The 21,240-nt window shown below is 38.7% G+C and overlaps 1 protein-coding gene and 1 non-coding gene across 2 annotated transcripts in view; one reads left to right on the top strand and one right to left on the bottom strand.

The window, feature by feature from the left end:
* Window positions 1-21,240, bottom strand: part of GPRASP2 (G protein-coupled receptor associated sorting protein 2) — a 117,882-nt gene that overhangs the window by 29,338 nt on the left and 67,304 nt on the right. The window lies entirely within an intron of this gene.
* Window positions 9,583-9,689, top strand: LOC112438503 (U6 spliceosomal RNA). The gene has a single exon (XR_003026920.1). It is a non-coding gene; the product is annotated as a U6 spliceosomal RNA (small nuclear RNA).

Genomic DNA, 21,240 nt, shown 5'->3' with positions numbered 1-21,240 from the left:
CCAGCATTATCCTGATACCAAACCTTGGCAGAGACACAACCCAAAAAGAGAATTCTAGACCAATATCCCTGATGAACATCGATGCAAAAATCCTCAATAAAATAATGGGAAACTGAATCCAGCAGCACATCAAAAAGCTTATCCACCATGATCAAGTGGGCTTCATCCCTGGGATGCAAGGCTGGTTCAACATACGCAAGTCAATAAATGTAATCCAGCATATAAACAGAACCAATGACAAAAACCACATGATTATCTCAATAGATGCAGAAAAGGCCTTTGACAAAATTCAACAGCCCTTCATGCTAAAAACTCTCAATAAATTGGGTATTGATGGGATGTATCTCAAAATAATAAGAGCTATCTATGACAAACCCACAGCCAATATCATACTAAATGGGCAAAAACTGGAAGCATTCCCTTTGAAAACTGGCACAAGACAGGCATGCCCTCTCTCACCACTCCTATTCAACACAGTGTTGGAAGTTCTGGCCAGGGCAATGAGGCAGGAGAAGGAAATAAAGGGTATTCAATTAGGAAGAGAGGAAGTCAAATTGTCCCTGTTTGCAGACGACATGATTGTATATCTAGAAAATGCCATTGTCTCAGCCCCAAATCACCTTAAGCCAATAGGCAACTTCAGCAAAGTCTCAGGATACAAAATCAATGTGCAAAAATCACAAGCATTCTTATACACCAATAACAGACAAACAGAGAGCCAAATCATGAGTGAACTCCCATTCACAATTGCTTCAAAGAGAATAAAATACCTAGGAATCCAACTTACAAGGGATGTGAAAGACCTCTTCAAGGAGAACTACAAATCACTGCTCAATGAAATAAAAGAGGATACAAACAAATGGAAGAACATTCCATGCTCATGGATAGGAAGAATCAATATCGTGTAAATGGCCATACTGCCCAAGGTAATTTATACATTCAATGCTATCCCCATCAAGCTACCAATGACTTTCTTCACAGAATTGGAAAAAACTACTTTAAAGTTCACATGGAACCAAAGAAGAGCCCGCACTGCCAAGTCAATCCTAAGCCAAAAGAACAAAGCTGGAGGCATGACGCTACCTGACTTCAAACTATACTACAAGGCTACAGTAACCAAAAGAGCATGGTACTGGTACCAAAACAGAGATATAGACCAATGGAACACAACAGAGCCCTCAGCAATAATGCCACATATCTACAACCATCTGATCTTTGACAAACCTGACAAAAACAAGCAATGGGGAAAGGATTCCCTATTTAATAAATGGTGCTGGGAAAACTGGCTAGCCACATGTAGAAAGCTGAAACTGGATCCCTTCCTTACACCTTATACAAAAATTAATTCAAGATGGATTAAAGACTTAAATGTTAGACCTAAAACCATAAAAACCCTAGAAGAAAACCTAGGCAATACCATTCAGGACATAGGCATGGGCAAGGACTTCATGACTAAAACACCAAAAGCAATGGAAACAAAAGCCAAAATTGACAAATGGGATCTAATTAAACTAAAGAGCTTCTGCACAGCAAAAGAAACTACCATCAGAGTGAACAAGCAACCTACAGAATGGGAGAAAATTTTTACAATCTGCTCATCTGACAAAGGGCTAATATCCAGAATCTACAATGAATTCAAACAAATTTACAAGAAAAAAACAACCCCATCAAAAAGTGGGTGATGGATGTGAACAGACACTTCTGAAAAGAAGACATTTATGCAGCCAAAAGACACATGAAAAATGCTCATCATCACAGGCCATCAGAGATATGCAAATCAAAACCACAATGAGATACCATCTCACACCAGTTAGAATGGCAATCATTAAAAAGTCAGGAAACAACAGCTGCTGGAGAGGATGTGGAGAAATAGGAACACTTTTACACTGTTGGTGGGACTGTAAACTAGTTCAACCATTGTGGAAGTCAGTGTGGCGATTCCTCAGGGATCTAGAACTAGAAATACCATTTGACCCAGCCATCCCATTACTGGGTATATACCCAAAGGATTATAAATCATGCTGCTATAAAGACACATGCACATGTATGTTTACTGCGGCACTATTCACAATAGCAAAGACTTGGAACCAACCCAAATATCCAACAATGATAGACTGGATTAAGAAAATGTGGCACATATACACCATGGAATACTATGCAGCCATAAAAAAGGATGAGTTCATGTCCTTTGTAGGGACATGGATGAAGGTGGAAACCATCATTCTCAGCAAACTATCGCAAGGAGAAAAAGCCAAACACCACATGTTCTCACTCGTCGGTGGGAACTGAACAATGAGAACACATGGACACAGGAAGGGGAACATCACACACCGGGGTCTGTTGTGGGGTGGGGGAGGGGGGAGGGATAGCATTAGGAGATATACCTAATGTTAAATGACGAGTTAATGGGTGCAGCACACCAACATGGCACATGTATACATATTTAACTAACCTGCACGTTGTGCACATGTACCCTAAAACTTAAAGTATAATTTAAGAAAAGGAAGAAAAAAAATTAGTGTGTTTTGTGATTTTTAACTATGAGGTACTTATTTTCCTTTAAATTTCAATTGTAGGATTTCTTTATGTCCTTAGGTGAAGGTAGGTAATTCCAGGGATTTGCTTGTTTCACTAATGTACCTAGGCTCACTACTTGTTTGCGACCTCAAAATTATCTATGTAGTATTCATTTGACCAGTCAATTAATGTGAAATAGAATTTCATCTCTGTGTGTTGGTAGGCTTAGGTTTAAAATTTCTCAAGTGAGGGACATCATTGAAAATGGTAGAGGAAGAAACTCCAAAACTGCATTCATCCATTAAAGAAAAAATGGTCAGAATAAAATATTTTGGAAGACAAATTATAATTTAGGAATTACAACAAGAAAGGGAACACTTAATTTTTAAAAGGTACCAAATTTCAGTGAGAGAGTATTATGGCATTTTAACTTACTGTCTACCATCCTACACTACCTAGCTGGTAGGCTGCCATAGGGGCAGCTGCTTGTTTTCCTGGTGTGGCTTGCTAGGAGCCAGAGAGGCAATTTGGACGCTGTTCTCACATAAATGTGGTTTTGTGTTTTGATCTGTCTGAAAGCTCCCAGAGGGGTTAGCTCAGAATTGTGGTTTTTTGTTTGTTTGTTTTGTTTGTTTGTTTGTTTTGCCAGCCTTTTAACTTTTGTTGAAAGCATTTAAAGGCAAACATGCAGGCTGCAGCCTCCTAGGACAAGAAATAATAGAAAGAACAAGCCATAGACAGACCAAAAATCCTTGGGGAAAATGCTACTGAAGGAGATATGTGGGGAGTAAGGGCTTTTAAAAGCCCCTGTATATAGAAGGGAAACAGAAAGCTATGGGAGAGATACATGCTCAGAAAACACTGGAGAAAACCTGAAGATTTCACTTCTTACTGACCTTTACTTTAGGCTCTAGCAAGGAGGAAGTGAAGGTCTATGCAGAGATGTAAGTGGCCCAGCTAAGCACCAAAAGAGTGCACCAACACAGAGCCAATCTACAAAGATTGTAAGATAACTAAAAACATTTTTTAACTTTAGATATTTTTAAAAACATGTTTAATTACTAAGTGACCACTGAGATAACAGAACAGAGATTTCAAGGACCAAAAATGACAAAGAATATAGTCTTTAAAAATAGATCAGAAAAATCACCAAACAAACAAAAAATCACAACCTACAACAAATAGCAACAAAAAACCCCAAGGAGGAGAGATAACCTGATTTATAAGGTTACCACATTATAATAATATAAATGTCCAGTTTTCAAAAAAAAAGAGGCACAAACAAAGTAAGAAAGTATGGTTCATTCACAGAAAGAAAAAAAATTAATAGCTATGGACCCTGAGTAAGCCTAGACATTTGCCACATTAAATGCAGACTTTATGCTTTAAATAAACTGTCTTAAATATGCTCAAAGAGCTAAGGGAAACAATGAACAAAGAACTAAAGGAAGCCTGGAGAACTATTATCTCAACAAAGTGAGGATATCAATAGAGATAGAAGTTGTAAAAGAGCACTACATAAAAATTCTGGATACGGAATTATAGCTGGATAGAAATAATGAGTTCTGGTATTTTGCAGATCTGTAGGGTAAATATGGGAGCAGAGATAAAATCAATAGAGAATAGAAAAGAAATAGAGAGTTTGAATGAAACCAGAAGTTGCTCCCTCCAAAAGATATGAAAATTGTCAAATCTCTAGCAAGACTGTCAAAAAAAAGAAAGAAAGAGAGAGAGACTCAATTCATGGAAATTTGGAAGTAGAGAACACATCAGCACAATGCACAGTTGCAGAATAGGAGGATCCAGCCCCCGTATCTCCACAGATACATTGATCTTAACAAACAACTTTATAGTTTGGATGTTTGTTCCTAAAAAGCTCATGTTGAAATTTGATGCCTAATCTTGGAGGTGGAGCCTAATGGGAAGTGTTTTGGTTATGGGAGTAGATCTTTCATGAAAAGATTAATACCCTCCCTCAGGGAGGGGGTGAGTGAGTTCCTGTTCTACTAGATCCCAGGAGAGCTGGTTGTTAAAAAGAGCCTGGCACCTCCCTTTCTCTCTTACTTTCTCTCTCACCATGTGATCTTTATACACCCTGACTCCCCTTCACCATCTGCCATGAGTAGAAGCAGCCTGAGGCCATCACCAGAAGTAAATGCTGGTGCTGTGCTTTTTGTACAGCCTGCAGAACCATGAGCCAAATAAACCTCTTTCCTTTATAAATAACTCAGCCTCAAGCATTTCTTTGTCACTACATAAAATGGACTGAGACAGATGAGAAAACATTTAGGGGAGCCCAGGAATCCAGCTGAAAGTTTCGAGCTCCCTGCTGTAGAAAAAAACAAAAAAACAAAAAAACAACCTAGGAATAGATGTATTGAAGAGGGTAAGTAGAACAATTTCATATACCCATGTCATCCCCCACCACCCACCTGCCCAAGGTGGCAGAGCTCAGGGCCAAAAGAGACCTCCTCAGAAACTGACGGATCCTATGAACTGGCTTGTGTATTCCACCAAAAGTTCCACTCATGAACCTCATAGGATGTTTCACCTGTGGACCTTCCAACTAGCTGACATACACCCTCATTAGTCCACATGCTCCTTCCCCAAGAGCTGAGACCCTGCATTCACCCACAGATAGTGTGCATGAGCCTCAATAGACAGCACACAGATATGACCAGCCACTGCAACTCTGCTAGATTTGGAGAAAATGCTCAATCTTGACACTTCAAGATTGCACTGCCATAGAGAAAATAATTAGGAGGCTTTCAGCAGCTGGCATGGCATTGTGAAATCAAGAGAAGGTACACAATCCCAAGACTTCAGAAGATTGGAGCAGATATATCCATACAAAATATCTGAGAGATCCCCCAAAATCTTGAGTCAGACTCACTTGTGGAGATCTTTACCTCGAGGAGGTTACTGTTTCTTCAAATGTGAAGACAGAGACACAAGACTTCAAGGGAAATGAAGAATCAAGGACACATGAGACACCAAAGGAACAAAATAAAGCTCCAATGGCTGATGCCAAAGAAATGAAAATCAATGAACTTCTTGATAAGAATTATAATAATTGTCTTAGAAAAGCTCAGTGAGCTACAACATAACACAGATAAATAACTAAATGAAATTTTAAAAACACATGAACAGAATGAGAAATTTAACAAAGAGATAGAAACTATACAAAAGAACCAAACAAATTCTGGAGCTGAACAATAACTGAACTGAACAATTCAACAGATAGCTCAACAACATGCTTAATCATGCAGGAAAAAAGTCAGTAAACTTAAAGACAGATTGTTTAAAATTATCCAGTATACAGAATGAAAAGAAAAAAGAATGGAAAAGGGTGAAGAATGCTTACAGGACTATGGAAGACCACCAAGTGAACCAATAGATGCATTATGAAAGGCCAAGGAGCAGAAAAAAAGAAAGGGAGAGAAAGCATATTTAAATAAATGATGACAGAAAACTTCCCAAATCTGGAGAGAGAAATTAATATCCAGATCTTTGAAGCCCAAAGAACTCAAAACAGATTGAACATAAAAAGGTATTCACTGAGACACATTATGATCAAATTGCGAAAAGTCAATGACAAGGAGAATTTTGTAAGCAGCAAGAGAAAAGCAACTCACCACATAAAGGGAATCCCCATAACATTACAAGGGATTTCTTAGAAGAAACCTTGCAGACCAGGAGAGAGTGGGATAATACATTCAAAGGGCTGAAAGAAAAAAAAAACACTTCCAACTAAGAATGCTTTGTCCAGCAAGTTGTCCTTCAGAAATGAAAATAAATAAATAAATAAATAAAAATGTTCCCAGACAAACAAAAGCTGAGGGAGTTTATCACCAATAGGCCTTCCTTACCAAATGCTAAAGGGAGTTCTTCAAGTTTAGAAACAAAAGGATGATAATTAGCAACATTAAAACATATGAAAGTATAAAACTCACCAGTAAAAATAAGTATATAGTTGAATTCAGAATAGTCTAATAATGTAATGATGTTATATAAATCACTTTCAACTCTAGTATAAAGTTAAAAGACAAAAGCATTAAAAATAACTCTAGCCATAATAATTTTTTAATGAACACACAATACAGAATGATGTAAATTGTGACATCAATAACTTAAAATGTGGCAGTGGAGAAGTAAAAGTGTAGTTATTGTCTGTGATTAAACTTGTTATCAGCTAGAATCAATAATAATACTTATATCAGCAATATAAAACTAGAAATCAACAACAGGAGGAATCTTGGAAAAGTCACAAATACATGGAAGTTAAACAGCATTCCCCTGAAAAACCAATAAATCAAAGATTAAATAAAAAAGGAAATGAAAATTATCTTGAGAGAAACAAAAATGAAAATATCATATACCAAACTTATAGTATACATCAAAAGCCATTATAACAGAGAAGTCTATAGCAATAAATGCCAACATTAAGAAAAACAAAAGATTTGAAATAAACAACCTAACTTTATAACTCACAGAGAAAAAGAAGAAAAAATCAAGCCTAAAGTGATTAGAAAAAAAGAAAATAATCAATATAACAGCAGAAATAAATGAAATAGAGACTAGAAAAACAATCGAAATGACCAAATAACTAAGAGTTGGTTTCTCAAAAAGAAAGATAAACCAAATTGACAAACCTTTAGCTAGACTAGAAAAAAAGAGAGTAGACTCAAAAAAATCAGAAATGAAGGAAGAGACATTACAGCTGATAGCACATAAATGCAATGGATCAGGAGAGACTACTGGAAGGTGGCACACCCCAACTACAAGGGGACAGAAGCTCCTTCACTCAGGAACCTTCCAGTCCACACCCTATGTATGTCTTCATCTCAATGTTCAACTATACCCTTTGTCATATCCTTTAGTAATATAATAAACCAGTAAATGTAAGTGTTTTCTCAAATTCTGTGAGTCATGCTAACAAATTAATTGTACCTGAGGAAGGGGTCTAGAAAAACCCTGATTATTAGCTGGTAGGTCAGAAGCATGTGTAAAACAATCTGGAGCTTTCAACTGGCATTAGAAGTGGGGGGCCATCTTGTGGGACTGAGCCCTTAACCTGTAGGATTTGACTCTAATTCCAGGTAGAGAGTGTCATAATCAAATTGAATTATAAGACACCCTGTTGGTGTCTGTTGCAGAAAAGTTTGGTGTTTAGGGAAAAAAGCCACACATTTTGGCCACAAAAAGTGTTCTGTGTTGTGTTGAGTGGAGCATTTGAGAGAAGGAAGAACATCTTGTGTTTTTTTTTCCTATCAAATACACTAATATACAGCATAATATCGATAGGTAACAATAATGTATTATATACCTAAACTTTGCTAAGACAGTAGATATGTTAATTGTTCTTAACACACACACAAACACACACACAGAGACACACAATGATAATAAAGGGGATGGGAGGACTCTTTGGAAAGTGATAGATATATTTATGACCTTATCATTAACATTAAATGTATAGAGCTTTTTTATATATCAATCATATATCAATTAAATAGTTTTAAAATGAAATAAAGTGTGGGGACATTACTAGCGACCTTACAGAAATATGAAGTAGTATAAAACATACTATGGACAATTGTCTACTGCAAATTAGATAACCTAGATAAAATGGACAACTTCCTAGAAACACAAAAACTGCCCAAATGACTCAAGAAGTACAAAATCTGATGAGATATAGGTAAAGAGAATGAATCAGTAACCAAAAACCTCCTAGCAAAGAAAAGTCCAGGATCAAATGGCTTCAGTGGTGAATTGTACCAAACATTTAAAAGTAATTAACATAAAGCTGGGCGCAGTGGCTCACGCCTATAATTCCATCACTTTGGGAGGCTGAGGTGAGCAGGATCACCTGAGGTCAGGAGTTCTAGACCAGCCTGGCCAACATGGTGAAACCCCATCTCTACTAAAGATACAAAAATTAGCCAGGCATGGTGGTGCATGCCTGTAATCCCAGCTACTTGGGAGGCTGAGGCAGGAGAATAGCTTGAATGCGGGAGGTGGAGGTTGCAATGAGCTGAGATTGCACCACTGTGCTCCAGCCTGGGTGACAGAGCGAGACTGTCTCAAAAAAAAAAAAAAATTAACACAAACACATCTTGAAGTATTCCAAAAACTAGAAGAGGATTGCAACATTTCCTAACTCATTCTATGAAGACATCCTTAAACTGAGATCACAGCCAGACAAAAATATCACAAGAAAACTATAGATCAATATCACTTATGAATATAGATGTAAAAATTCTCAAAAATATCAACAACTATCAAACTGAATCTAACAGCATATTAAAATATTATACTCCATGACCAAGTGGAATTTATTCCAGGAATACATATTTAGTTCAATATATGAAAATCAACATAATACATCACATGAAGAGAATGAAGGAAAAACATCACGTTCTTACAAATTGATACAGAAAAGGCCTTTGACAAATTCCAATTCCCTACCATGATAAAAACACTCACCAAACCAGGAATAAAAGAGAACTTCCTTCACATGATAAAAGGCATTTACAAAAAACTTATAGCTAGCATCATACTTAAGGATGAAAGGCTTTCTCCTATAATCAAAAACAAGACAAGGATGCCCACTTTTACTGCATCAATTCAACATGGTACTGGAAGTCTAGCCAGATAATTAGGCAAGACAAAAGAATAAAGGGCATATAAATTGGAAAGGAAAAAGTGAAACTCTCTCTCGTCATTAATGACATGATGCTATACATAGAAAATCCCAAGATCCACAAGAAACTTACTAGAATTAATAAACCAGTTCAGCCACCTGTGGCAAAATGCTTGTTACCATTCCACAAAGACATAAGAAGCTCGCATCATAATGTCAATGTGCTCACTGCTACTTTCATAAAAAAAAAACCTGCTATGAAAATAATGTGTAATTTGTTGTCAATTTAAATAAATTCTGGCATAGATTCCTTTCTTTTTTAAACTTCAGATTAGCACTTTGAGTAGGATCATTCAGGCTTGATCATATGCTCCAACTTTATAACTACATTTTACACATTTAAATTAATATGAAAAAAGATTGTGCTCACTTTGGCAGCACATATACTAAAATTGGAACGATATAGAGAAGATTAGCATGGCCCCTGTGCAAAGATGACATGCAAATTCATGAAGCATTCCATATTTTTAATTAAAAGACACAGAATGGCAAGGTGGATAAGAGTCAAGACCCATCAGTGTACTGTATTCAAAAGACCCATCTCACATGCAAAGACACACATAGGCTCATGAAAGCAGAAAGAAAGCAGGGTTGCAATCCTAGCTTCTGACAAAACAGACTTTAAACCAACAAAGATCAAAAAAGACAAAGAAGGGCATTACACAATGGTAAAAGTTCAATTCAACAAGGAGATCTAACTATCCTAAATATATATGCACCGAATACAGGAGCACTCAGATTCATAAAAAGAAGTTCTTAGAGATCTACAAAGAGACTTAGACCCCCACGCAATAATAGTGGAAGACTTTAACACCCCACTGTCAATATTAGACAGATTGTCAAGACAGAAAACTAACAAGGATATTCAGGACTTGAATTCAGCTCTGGACCAAGTGGACCTGACACATATCTACAGAGCACTCCATCCAAAAACAACAGAATATACATTTTTCTTGGTGCCATGTAGCACTTACTCTAAAGTCGATCACATAATTGGAAGTAAAACACTCCCCAGCAAATGCAAAAGAACTGAAATCATAACAGTCTCTCAGACCACAGTACAATCAAATTAGAACTCGAGATTAAGAAACTCACTCAAAACCACACAACTACATGGAAACTGAACAACCTGCTCCTGAATGACTCCTGGGTAAATAATGAAATTAAGGCAGAAATCAAGAAGTTCTTTGAAACTAATGAGAACAAAAATACAAAGTACCAGAATCTCTGGGACGCAGCAAAAGCAGTGTTAAAAGGGAAATTTGTAGCACTAAATGTGCACATCAAAAAGCTACAAAGATCTCAAATTAACACCCTAACAACACAACTAAAAGAACTAGAGAACCAAGAGCAAACAAACCCCAGAGCTGGCAGAAGACAAGAAATAACCAAGATCAGAGTTGAACTGAAGGAGATACAGACATGAAAAACCCTTCAAAAAGTCCATGAATCCAGGAGCTGGTTTTCTGAAATAAAATAAATAAATAAATAAATAAATAGGCCACTAGCTACACTAATAAAGAAGAAAAGACAGAATAATCAAATAGACACAATAAAAAATGATAGAGGATATCACCAATGACCCCACAGAAATACAAAAAACTACCAGAGAATACTATAAACACCGCTATGCAAATGAACTAGAAAATCTAGAAGAAATGGATAAATTCCTGGACACATAGACCCTCAAGACTGAACCAGGAAGAAGTTGAATCCCTGAATAGACCAATAACAAGTTCTGAAATTGAGGCAGGAATAAATAGCCTACTAACCAAAAAAATCCCAGGACCAGACAAATTTACAACTGAATTCACCCAGAGGTACAAAGAGGAGCTGGGACCACTTCTTCTGAAACTATTCCAAACAACTGAAAAGAAGAGACTCCTCCCTAACCCACTTTATGAGGCCAGCATCATCCTGATACCCAAAACCTGGCAGAGATACAACAAAAACAAAAAAACTTCAAGCCAATATCCCTTATGAACATCAATGCAAAAATCCTCAGTAAAATACTGGCAAACAGAATCTAGTAGCATATTGAAAAGCTTATCCACCACGATCAAGTTGGCTTCATCTCTGGGATTCAAGTCTGGTTCAGCATATGAAATCAAATTAACGTATTTTATCACATAAACAGAACCAATGACAAAAACCACAAGATTATCTCAACAGATGCAGAAAAGGCCTCCGATAAAATTCAACATCCCTTTGAGTTAAAAACTCTCAACAAACTAGGTATTGAAGGAACATACCTCAAAATAATAAGAGCCATTTATGGCCAGGGGTGGTTGCTCATGACTGTAATCCCAGCACGTTGGGAGGCTGAGGCGGGCAGATCACCTGAGGTCAGGAGTTCGAAACCAGCCTGGCCAACATGGCGAAATTCCATCCCTACTAAAAATACAAAAATTGGCCTGGCATGGTGGCAGGTGCCTGTAGTCCCAGCTACTCGGGAGGCTGAGGCATGAGAATCACTTGAACCCAGGAGGCAGAGGTTGCAGTGAGCCGAGATTGTGCCACTGCACTCCAGCCTGGGTGACAGAGCAAGACTCCATCTCAAAAAAAGAAAGAAAAAGAAAAGAAAGAAGAGTCATTTATGACAAACTCATAGCCAATATCATACTGAATGGGCAAAAGCTGGGAGCATTTCCCTTGAAAACCAGCACAAGACAAAAATACACTCTCTCTCCCCTTCTATTTTTTTTTTTTTTTTTTTTTTGAGACGGAGTCTCGCTCTGTCACCCAGGCTGGAGTGCAGTGGTGCGATCTCGGCTCACTGCAACTTCCGCCTCCTGGGTTCACGCCATTTTCCTGCCTCAGCCTCCCGAGTAGCTGGGACTACAGGCACCCGCCACCGCACATGGCTAATTTTTTGTATTTTAGTAGAGTTGGGGTTTTACCATGTTAGACAGGATGGTCTCGATCTCCTGACCTCGTGATCTGCCCGCCTCGGCCTCCCAAAGTGCTGGGAGTACAGGCATGAGCCACCGTGCCTGGCCTCTCCCCTTCTATTTAACATAGTATTAGAAGTTCTGGCCAGGGTAATTCGTCAAGAGAAAAAAATAAAGGGTATTCAAATAGGAGGAGAGGAAGTCAAATTGTCTCTTTTTGCAGATGACATGATCCTATATCTAGAAAACCCCATCACCTCAGCCCAAGATCTTCTTAAGCTCATAAGCAACTTCAGCAAAGTCAGGATACAAAATCAATGTGCAAAAATCACAAGCATTACTATACACCAACAACAGACAAGCAGAAAGCCAAATCATGAAAAAACTCCCATTCACAATGGCTACAAAGAGAATAAAATACCTAGGAATACAGCTAACAAGGGAAATGAAGGACCTCTTCAAGGAGAACTAGAAACCACTGCTCAAAAAAGTCAGAGAGGACACAAATAAATAGAAAAACATTCCATGCTCATGGATAGGAAGAATTAATATCGTGAAAATGGCCACACTGCCCAAAGCAATTTATAGATTCAATGCTATTCCTATTAAACTACCATTGATATTCTTCACAGAATTAGAAAAAACTACATTAGAATTCATATGGAACCAAAAAGAGCCAGTATAGCCAAGACAATCCTAAGCAAAAAGAAAAAAGTTGGAGGCATCACACTACTTCAAACTATACTACAAGGCTACGGTAACCAAAACAGCATGGTACTGGTACAAACAGACTCATAGACCAATGGAACAGAATAGAGATCTCAGAAATCAGACTGCACATCTACAACCATCTGATTTTCGACAAATCTGACAAAAGCAACAGGGAAAGGATTGCTTATTTAATAAATGGTGCTGTAAAAACTGTCTAGTCATATGCAGAAAACTGTAATTGGACCCCTTCCTTACATCATATACAAAAATTAACTCAAGATGGATTAAACACTTAAATGCAAAACCCCAAACCATAAAAACCCAGAAGAAAATCTGGGCAATACCACTCAAAATGTAGGGACGGGCAAAGATTTCACAACAAAAATGTCAAAAGCAATTGCAACAAAAGCAAAAATTGACAAATGGGATCTAATTAAACTAAAGAGCTTCTGCACAGCAAAAGAAACTATAATCAGAGTGAACAGACAACGTACAGGTTGGGAGAAAATTTTTGAAATCTATTCATCTGAAAAAAGTCTAATATCCAGAATCTACAAGGAACTTAAACAAATTTAGCAAAAAACCCCAAACAACCCCATTAAAAAGTGGGCAAAGGACATGAACACACACTTCTCAAAAGAAGACATTTATACAGCCAACAACCATGAAAAAAAGCTCCACATCACTGATCATTACAGAAATGCAAATCAAAACTACATTAAGATACCATCTCACACCAATCAGAATGGCAATTATTAAAGAGTCAAGAAACAACAGATGCTGATGAGGCTGTGGAGAAATAGGAACACTTTTACACTGTTGGTGGGAATGCAAATTAGTTCAACCATTGTGAAAGACAGTGTGGCAATTCCTCAAAGACCTAGAACCAGAAATACCATTTGACTCAGCAATCCCATTACTGGGTATATACCCAAAGGAATATAAATCATTCTATTATAAAGATACATGCACATGTATGTTCATTGCAGCACTATTCACAATAGCAAAGATGTGGAATCAACCCAAATGCCCATCAATGATAGATTGGATAAAGAAAATGTGGTACCATATATACCATAGAATACTATGCAGCCATAAAAAGGAATGAGATCATGTCCTTTCAGGGACATGGATGGAGCTGGAAGTCATTATCTTCAGCAAACTAATGCAGGAAGAGAAAACCCAACACTGCATGTTCTCACTTATAAGTGGGAGCTGAACAATGAGAACACATGGACAGAGGGAAGGGAACAACATACACTGGGGCCTGTCGGGGGAGGAAGGGGGAGGGCAGGGGAGGCAAGAGCATTAGGGAGAAGAGCTATTGCATGCCGGGTTTAATACCTAGGTGATGAGTTGATAGGTGCAGCAAACCACCATGGCACACATTTACCTATATAAAAAACCTTCACATTCTGTACATGTATCCTGGAACTCAAAATTAAATTAAAAAATTTATTTACTTCTCAATCAAAATTAATTACTTGGTCTTGTGATTTTAATTTTATTTTTCTCTAGGTCTGTATAAAGTGAGTGAATCCACTAAATGCTAGTATTCTAGTTCCTATGCTGTTACTATTTCTCCTTATAATTTAATAAACTGATATTTTGAATCCTGTAAATCTTGTGAACTTGCTAAACATGAGCTTTTCCCACACAGATGGATCTATTTTTCTGTTATGAGGTTATTGAGCTTCTGAGCTGGTATGGTCTAGGGCCAGATATTGTGTACTTCTTTTAATGCCATCAAGGTACTAAGTGTTATTATGGATGGCTTCTTGAGGACATCCAGTAGACCTGGCAACACAGAGACACATCCTTTGGCCTGACCAACAGCCTTTTCCATTTTGAAACTCCAAGAAAGTTTCAAGGGAGTTATAGAAGAATATTAGTGTCCCTCACCACTAATCAATCTAATTGATGGAATATGAAAATAAAATTAATTGGAGATGAAATTAACTAGAGAGCCCAACTATGTATGTGAGTTATGGATATAACATCTCAGATAAGACACGATGCTTATTATAAACTGCAGTAAGTGAACTGGTATGTTTCTAACACCAGAGAACAGTTACCTCAGAAACACATGTGAAAATGACATCATCAATTTCAAAAGAGACATGAGAAATTGTTGGAGTAGGGGCGTATTATTGAATAAATGATACTGGTATTATGTAGAAAAAAATCCATTTCTATTTTCCTCTTCCATTTTTCATTTACCAGCCAAAATTCATTCTAGGTAAATGAGTATTTATTTCTCCTTCCACTCCATTTAAAACACTCATTAAGACATCTAATCTTCCTGGGATTTGTTCATGTGTATTGGAATTTAACTTGTTTTTCCAAATAACTAGCTAATTATTCCAACACCGTTCACTAAATATGCAAAAAAAAAAAAAAAAAAGTTAACATAGCAGGCCTGAGATTGCTCTCCTTAGAAACTCCTGCTTGCCAGGACGGCCCTGGAGTCTGGGAACTTGGACTAAGGGAGAATTCCCACCATTCCTAGAGCTGATAAGAATGGCTCACTGTACATAAACTTTTTGTGCAAACAATGTGGTTCATGCAAAATACTTTCTTTCCTTCTTGGACTCTGGAATTTTGGCCTGTGCTAGGCAAAGGGCAGATACATGAAAAGCCCCCAGTAAAAATCTTGGGCATTGAGTCTCTAATGTTGTCTTTGGTAGACAAAACATTTCACACATGTTGTCACAATTAATTGTTGGAGGAATTAAGCATATCCTGTGTGACCACACACAGCAAGAGGACTCTTGGAAGCTTGAGCCTATTTTATTCTAGATTTTGCTCCATGCTTTTTCCCCCTTTGCTGGTTTGGTTTTGTACCCTTTCACTGTAATAAATCACAGCTGTGAGTATAACTATATGCCAAGTCCTGTGTGTCCTGCTAGCAAATCATTGAACATGTGGATGGTCTTGAGGACCCACAGCAGACTGAATATTTCACTTTTTTCCATGAATCTGAACTGTCGTCTTAGTATAAATGCCTATATATGGGCTCTCTGTGTCCCATTTATCTTTTCCTGAGTCAGTTCTACTGTTTTAATAACCATAGGTTGATTAAAAAAATTTTAGATTCCTGCCCAACCTCCAAATTACTTTCCTTTCAAAATTGCTGGACTGTTCATAGGTTTGTGTGTGCACAGAAATTTATAAGGATTTCTTGAACCTCTGAAAACCTCTAAACCAAGGACCTCTAAAGGCAAATGGGGAAAACCTAAAAATATCCACTCACAGGAAAGAAAATACAACTAGCTAATAAACATCTGAAAATATGTTTAACCTCTTTACTAATATCAAAACAACAGTGCAATACTACATTATCCAATTCCATTAGTAAATGACTTAAAAATTAAAAATATATGCCGCTAAGGTCATAAACACATTAAAAACAGTATGTTCTAAGCTTACCATCTCTTTCTAAGACAAACTTTCTAGTGTACAGTCCCATCTCAAAGGAAGTATTTACTTGATTCTGAAGCAAGGTGTTTCCACTAACCTGAACCAGCATGGAATACCTGGGCCAAGGATAAACAAAGATACACAGAGAAGGAAGGATCAGGAATGTTAATGGCAGAATATGAAGATTATCTGAATGGCTGTCCAATCAAACAGTACAAGTTAACCGCTGGAGTGAAGGTATAAACACATTAGATTAGGAAGTGGGCTCAAAAGAAGGTGAAAGTTCATGGAGTTGGTGAGAGGGATCAGGAGTGTCACCATGTAGGGGGTGGATGGCCTTGTAGAAAATATTTGAAGGATTGACAGGCTTTTGACAGACATTATAGCGGGGGAGGGATAACTGGAGGGAAGGGACAAAGTAAGAAAGGTAGCTTCTCCAGGTACAACAAACTGTGTGAATAAGCTGCGGTGCAGATAATGAGTATGAAAAGCTTATTTTAATCTGTAAAGAGTATATGATATATGTGCCACCCTAAAAGGCATTGGGTACAAATGTTTCAGAGATAAGTTTTAAGGTGTCTTTAAGGTACAGACGATCTCTATCTTATACAAACAGTTCCTGAGACTAGAAAAAGAACAAAAGCTATCCAAACTGATTTAATGAGTTCAACATAACAAAACAATAATGAGAAAATTAAAGAATAAAAATAAAATTATAGGGTAACTTCAATCATAAACAATAATGAAAAATTGTCAAGGTGAACCCTGCAGTATATTAATAAACAATAATAATAACAAAAATACTGTGATAGAACTTCAATGAGATAGGCATATCCACAATTGTAAATAGGGATATGCATACTTACAGTCAAAGATTTCAGCAACACTCTTTCAATAACAAAAAATAGAGACAAAATAAGTAAAGCTGTACAATAGAAGACATAAAATTATGAACTGGAGAAGGGCCCAAGATGGCTGAGTATAAACAGCTCTGGTCGGCAGCTCCCACTGAGACGAATGCAAAAGGCAAGTGGTTTCTGCATTTCCAACTGAGGTACACAGATTTTCTCTGGGTCATTGGGACTGACTAGGTGGATGGCATCATCCATGGAGAACAAAGAAATGCAGGGTGGGGCGACAGTTCACCTGGGAGCTGCATGGTGCAAAGGGACCTCCCTCCCTCAGCCAAGGGAGGTGGTGAGGGACTGTGCTACCTGCTCAGGGTTCTACACTTTTCCCACGGATTTTTGCAATCTGCAGATCAGAAGATTCCTTTGTGTGCTTACACCACCAGGGCCTTGGGTCCCAAACACAAAACTGGGCAGACCTACGGCAGCTGCACCAGTCAGTAGCAGTTGGGGCAGGCACTGAGCTGCAGGAGTTTTTACATACTCTGGTGGCTCCCAGAACTCCAGGGTGGCAGAAGAGCCGTCCACTCCCATGGAAAGGGGGCTGAAGTCAGAGAGCCAAGTAGCCTTGCTCAGTAGGTCCCACAACCACAGAATCCCACAAGCTAAGACCCACTGGCTTGGAATCCCCGCTGGACAGCACAACAGCCTGGAGTCTGCGGAAGATGACCGAGTTCCCTGGGGGAGGGGCGACCACCATTACTGTGGCTCTAGTTGGCAGTTTTCCACTGCCAGTGCTAGAGAAGCTGGGAGGTTTGGACTGGGTGATATTCCCCCACAGCACAGCACAGCGGCTGTAGAAGATCTTGGCCAGACTGCTTCTTTAGGTGGCACCTGGATCCATCCCTCCTCATTGGGCAAGGCCTACCTGCAGGAATTCCTGCAACTCTAGCCAGGGGCTTACAGACAGAACTCTCATCTCCCTGGGAAAGAGCACCTTCAGAGAGGGGTGGCCATGGTCTCAGGTTCAGCAGACTTACTCTTTCCTGCCTGCTGACAAGGGGGATTCCCCAAGCACAGCACGCCAGCTCCACTAAGCGGAAGCCAGACAGCTTCCTCCTGATCCCATGCCTCCTGACTGGGTGAGACCTCCCAACAGGGGTAGCCAGACACCTCATACAGGAGAGTTCTGGCTGGCATCAGGTCGGTATCCCTCTGGGACAAAGCTTCCAGAGGAAGGAGCAGGCAGCAATCTTTGCTGTTCTGCAGGCTCCACTGGTGATACCCAGGTGAACAACGTCTGGTGTGGACCCCCAGCAAACTGCAGCAGACCTGCAGAAGAGGGACCTGATTGCTGGAAGAAAAACAAACAAACAGAAGGCAACAACAACAAAAACATCAACAAAAAAAGACCACACAAAAACCCCATACAAAGGTCAACAGCCTCAAAGAGCAAAGGTAGATAAATCCATGAAGATGAGGAAGAACCAATGCAAACTGCTGAAAATTCCAAAAGGCAGAATGCCTCTTCTCCTCCAAATGATTGCAACACCTCTCCAGCAAGTGCACAGAACTGGGCTGAGGCTGAGATGGATGAACTGACAGCAGTAGGCTTCAGAATGTGGGTAATAACAAACTTCATTGAGCTAAAGGATTATGTTATAACCCAATACAAAGAAGCTAAGAATCATGATAAAAGGTTACAGGAGCTGTTAACTAGAATAACCAGTTTACAGAGAAACATAAATGACCTAATGAAGCTGAGAAACACAGCATTAGAACTTCAAGCAACACACAAGCATCAATAGCCAAATTGAGCAAGTGGAAGAAAGAGTATCAGAGCTTGAAGACTATCTTGCTGAAATAAGGCAGACAGACAAGATTAGAGAAAAAAGCAAGAAAAGGAATGAACAAAACCTCCGAGAACTATGGGACTATGTAAAAAGACCAAACCTATGACTGAGTGGAGTACCTGAAAGAGACAGAGAGAATAGAACCAAGTTGGAAAACATACTTCAGAATAACAACCAGGAGAACTTCCCCAACTTAGCAAGACAGGCCAACATTCAAATTCAGAAAATCCAGAGAACCCCAATAAGATACTCCATAAGAAGATCAACCCCAAGACACATAGTCATCAGATTCTCCGAGGTCAAAATGACGGAAAAAATGATAAGGGCAGCCAGAGAGAAAGATCAGGCCACCTACAAAGGGAAGCTCATCAGACTAACAGCAGATCTCAGTGGAAAACCTACAAGCCAGAATACATTGGGGGCCAATAGTCAACATTCTTAAAGAAAAAAATTTTCCAACCCAGAATTTTATATCCGGTCAAATTAAGCTACATAAGCGAAGGAAAATAAAATCCTTTTCAGACAAGCAAATGCTGAGGGATTTTCTCACCACCAGGCCTGCCTTGAAAGAGCTGCTAAAGGAATCACTAAACATGGAAAGGAAAAACAATTACCAGCCACTACAGAAACACACTGAAGTACCAACGACACTATGAAGCAACTACAGTAACAAGTCTGCAAAATTAATCAACCAGCATCATGATAACAGGACCAAATTCACACATAACAATATTACCCTTAAACATAAATGGGGTAAATGCCCCAATTAAAAGACATAGAATGGCAAGCTGGATAAAAAGAGAAGATGCATCAGTATGCTGTATTCAAGAGAAACATATCATGTGCAAAGACACACAGGCTTGAAATAAAGGGATGGAGGAAATTATACCAAGCAAATGGAAAGCAGTAAAAAGCAGGGGTGGGAATCCTAGTTTCTGACAAAATAGACTTTAAACCAACAAAGGTCAACAATGACAAAGAAGGGCATTACATAATATTAAACGGTTCAATTCAACAAGAAGAGCTAGCTATCCTAAATATATATGAGCCCAATACAGGAGCACCCAGATTCATAAAACAAGTTCTTAAAGACTCACAAAGAGACTCAGACCCCCACAAAATAACAGTGGGAGACTTTAATTCCCTGCTGTCAGTATAAGACAGATCATTGAGACAGAAAATTAGCAAACATATTCAGGACTTGAACTCAGTTCTGGACCGAATGGACCTGATAGGTATCTACAGAACTCTCCACCCAAAAACAACAGAAAATACATTTTTCTCAGCAGCACATGGCACTCACTCTAAAGTTGATCACATGATTGGAAGTAAAGCACTCCTCAGCAAATGCAAAACAACTGAAATCATAACAGTCTCTCAGACCACACAGCACTCAAGATTAAGAGTTGAGTGAATTGAAACCCACTCAAAACCACACAACTACATGGAAACTGAACAACCTGCTCCTGAAAGACTCCTGGGTAAATAATGAAATTAAGGCAGAAATCAAGAAGTTTTTTGAAACTAATGAGAACAAAGGGACAATGTACCAGAATCTGAGATGCAGCTAAAGCAGTGTTAAGAGGAAAATGTATAACACTGAATGCCCACATTGAAAAGCTAGAAAGATTTCAAATCAACACCCTAACATCACAACAAAAAGGCTAGAGAATAAAGAGCCAACAAACCCCAGAGCTAGCAGAAGACAAGAAATAACCAAGATGAGAGCAAAACTGAAGGAGATAGAGACATGAAAATCCCTTAAAAAATTCAATGAATCTAGGCACAGTGGCTCGCACCTGTAATCCCAGCACTTTGGGAGGCCGAGGCAGGCGGATCACGAGGTCAGGAGATTGAGACCATCCTGGCTAACACAGTGAAACCCCATCTCTACTAAAAATACAAAAAAAATTAGCCGGGCATGGTGGCGGGCGCCTGTAGTCCCAGCTACTCAGGAGGCTGAGGCAGGAGAATGGCGTGAACCCGGGAGGCGGAGCTTGCAGTGAGCTGAGATTGCACCACTGCACAATGAATCCAGGAGCTGGTTTTTTATTTATAAAAAAAAGTCAGTAAAATAGACCACTAGCTAGACTAACAAAGAGGAAAAGACAGAAGATTCAAATAAACACAATCAGAAATGATAAGGGGGATACCACCACTGACCCCACAGAAATACAAAAAAAAACCCCACCAGAGAATACTATAAACACCTTTATGCAAATAAACTAGAAAATCTAGAAGAAATGGATAAATTCCTGGAGATATACAGCCTCCCAAGACTGAACCAGCAAGAAGTT

This window comes from Pan paniscus, chromosome X, assembly GCF_029289425.2.
Source record: "Pan paniscus chromosome X, NHGRI_mPanPan1-v2.0_pri, whole genome shotgun sequence".
NCBI lineage: Eukaryota > Metazoa > Chordata > Mammalia > Primates > Hominidae > Pan > Pan paniscus.
The sequence above is the reverse complement of the archived record's forward strand: the minus strand, read 5'-3'. Positions and strand labels throughout refer to the sequence as shown.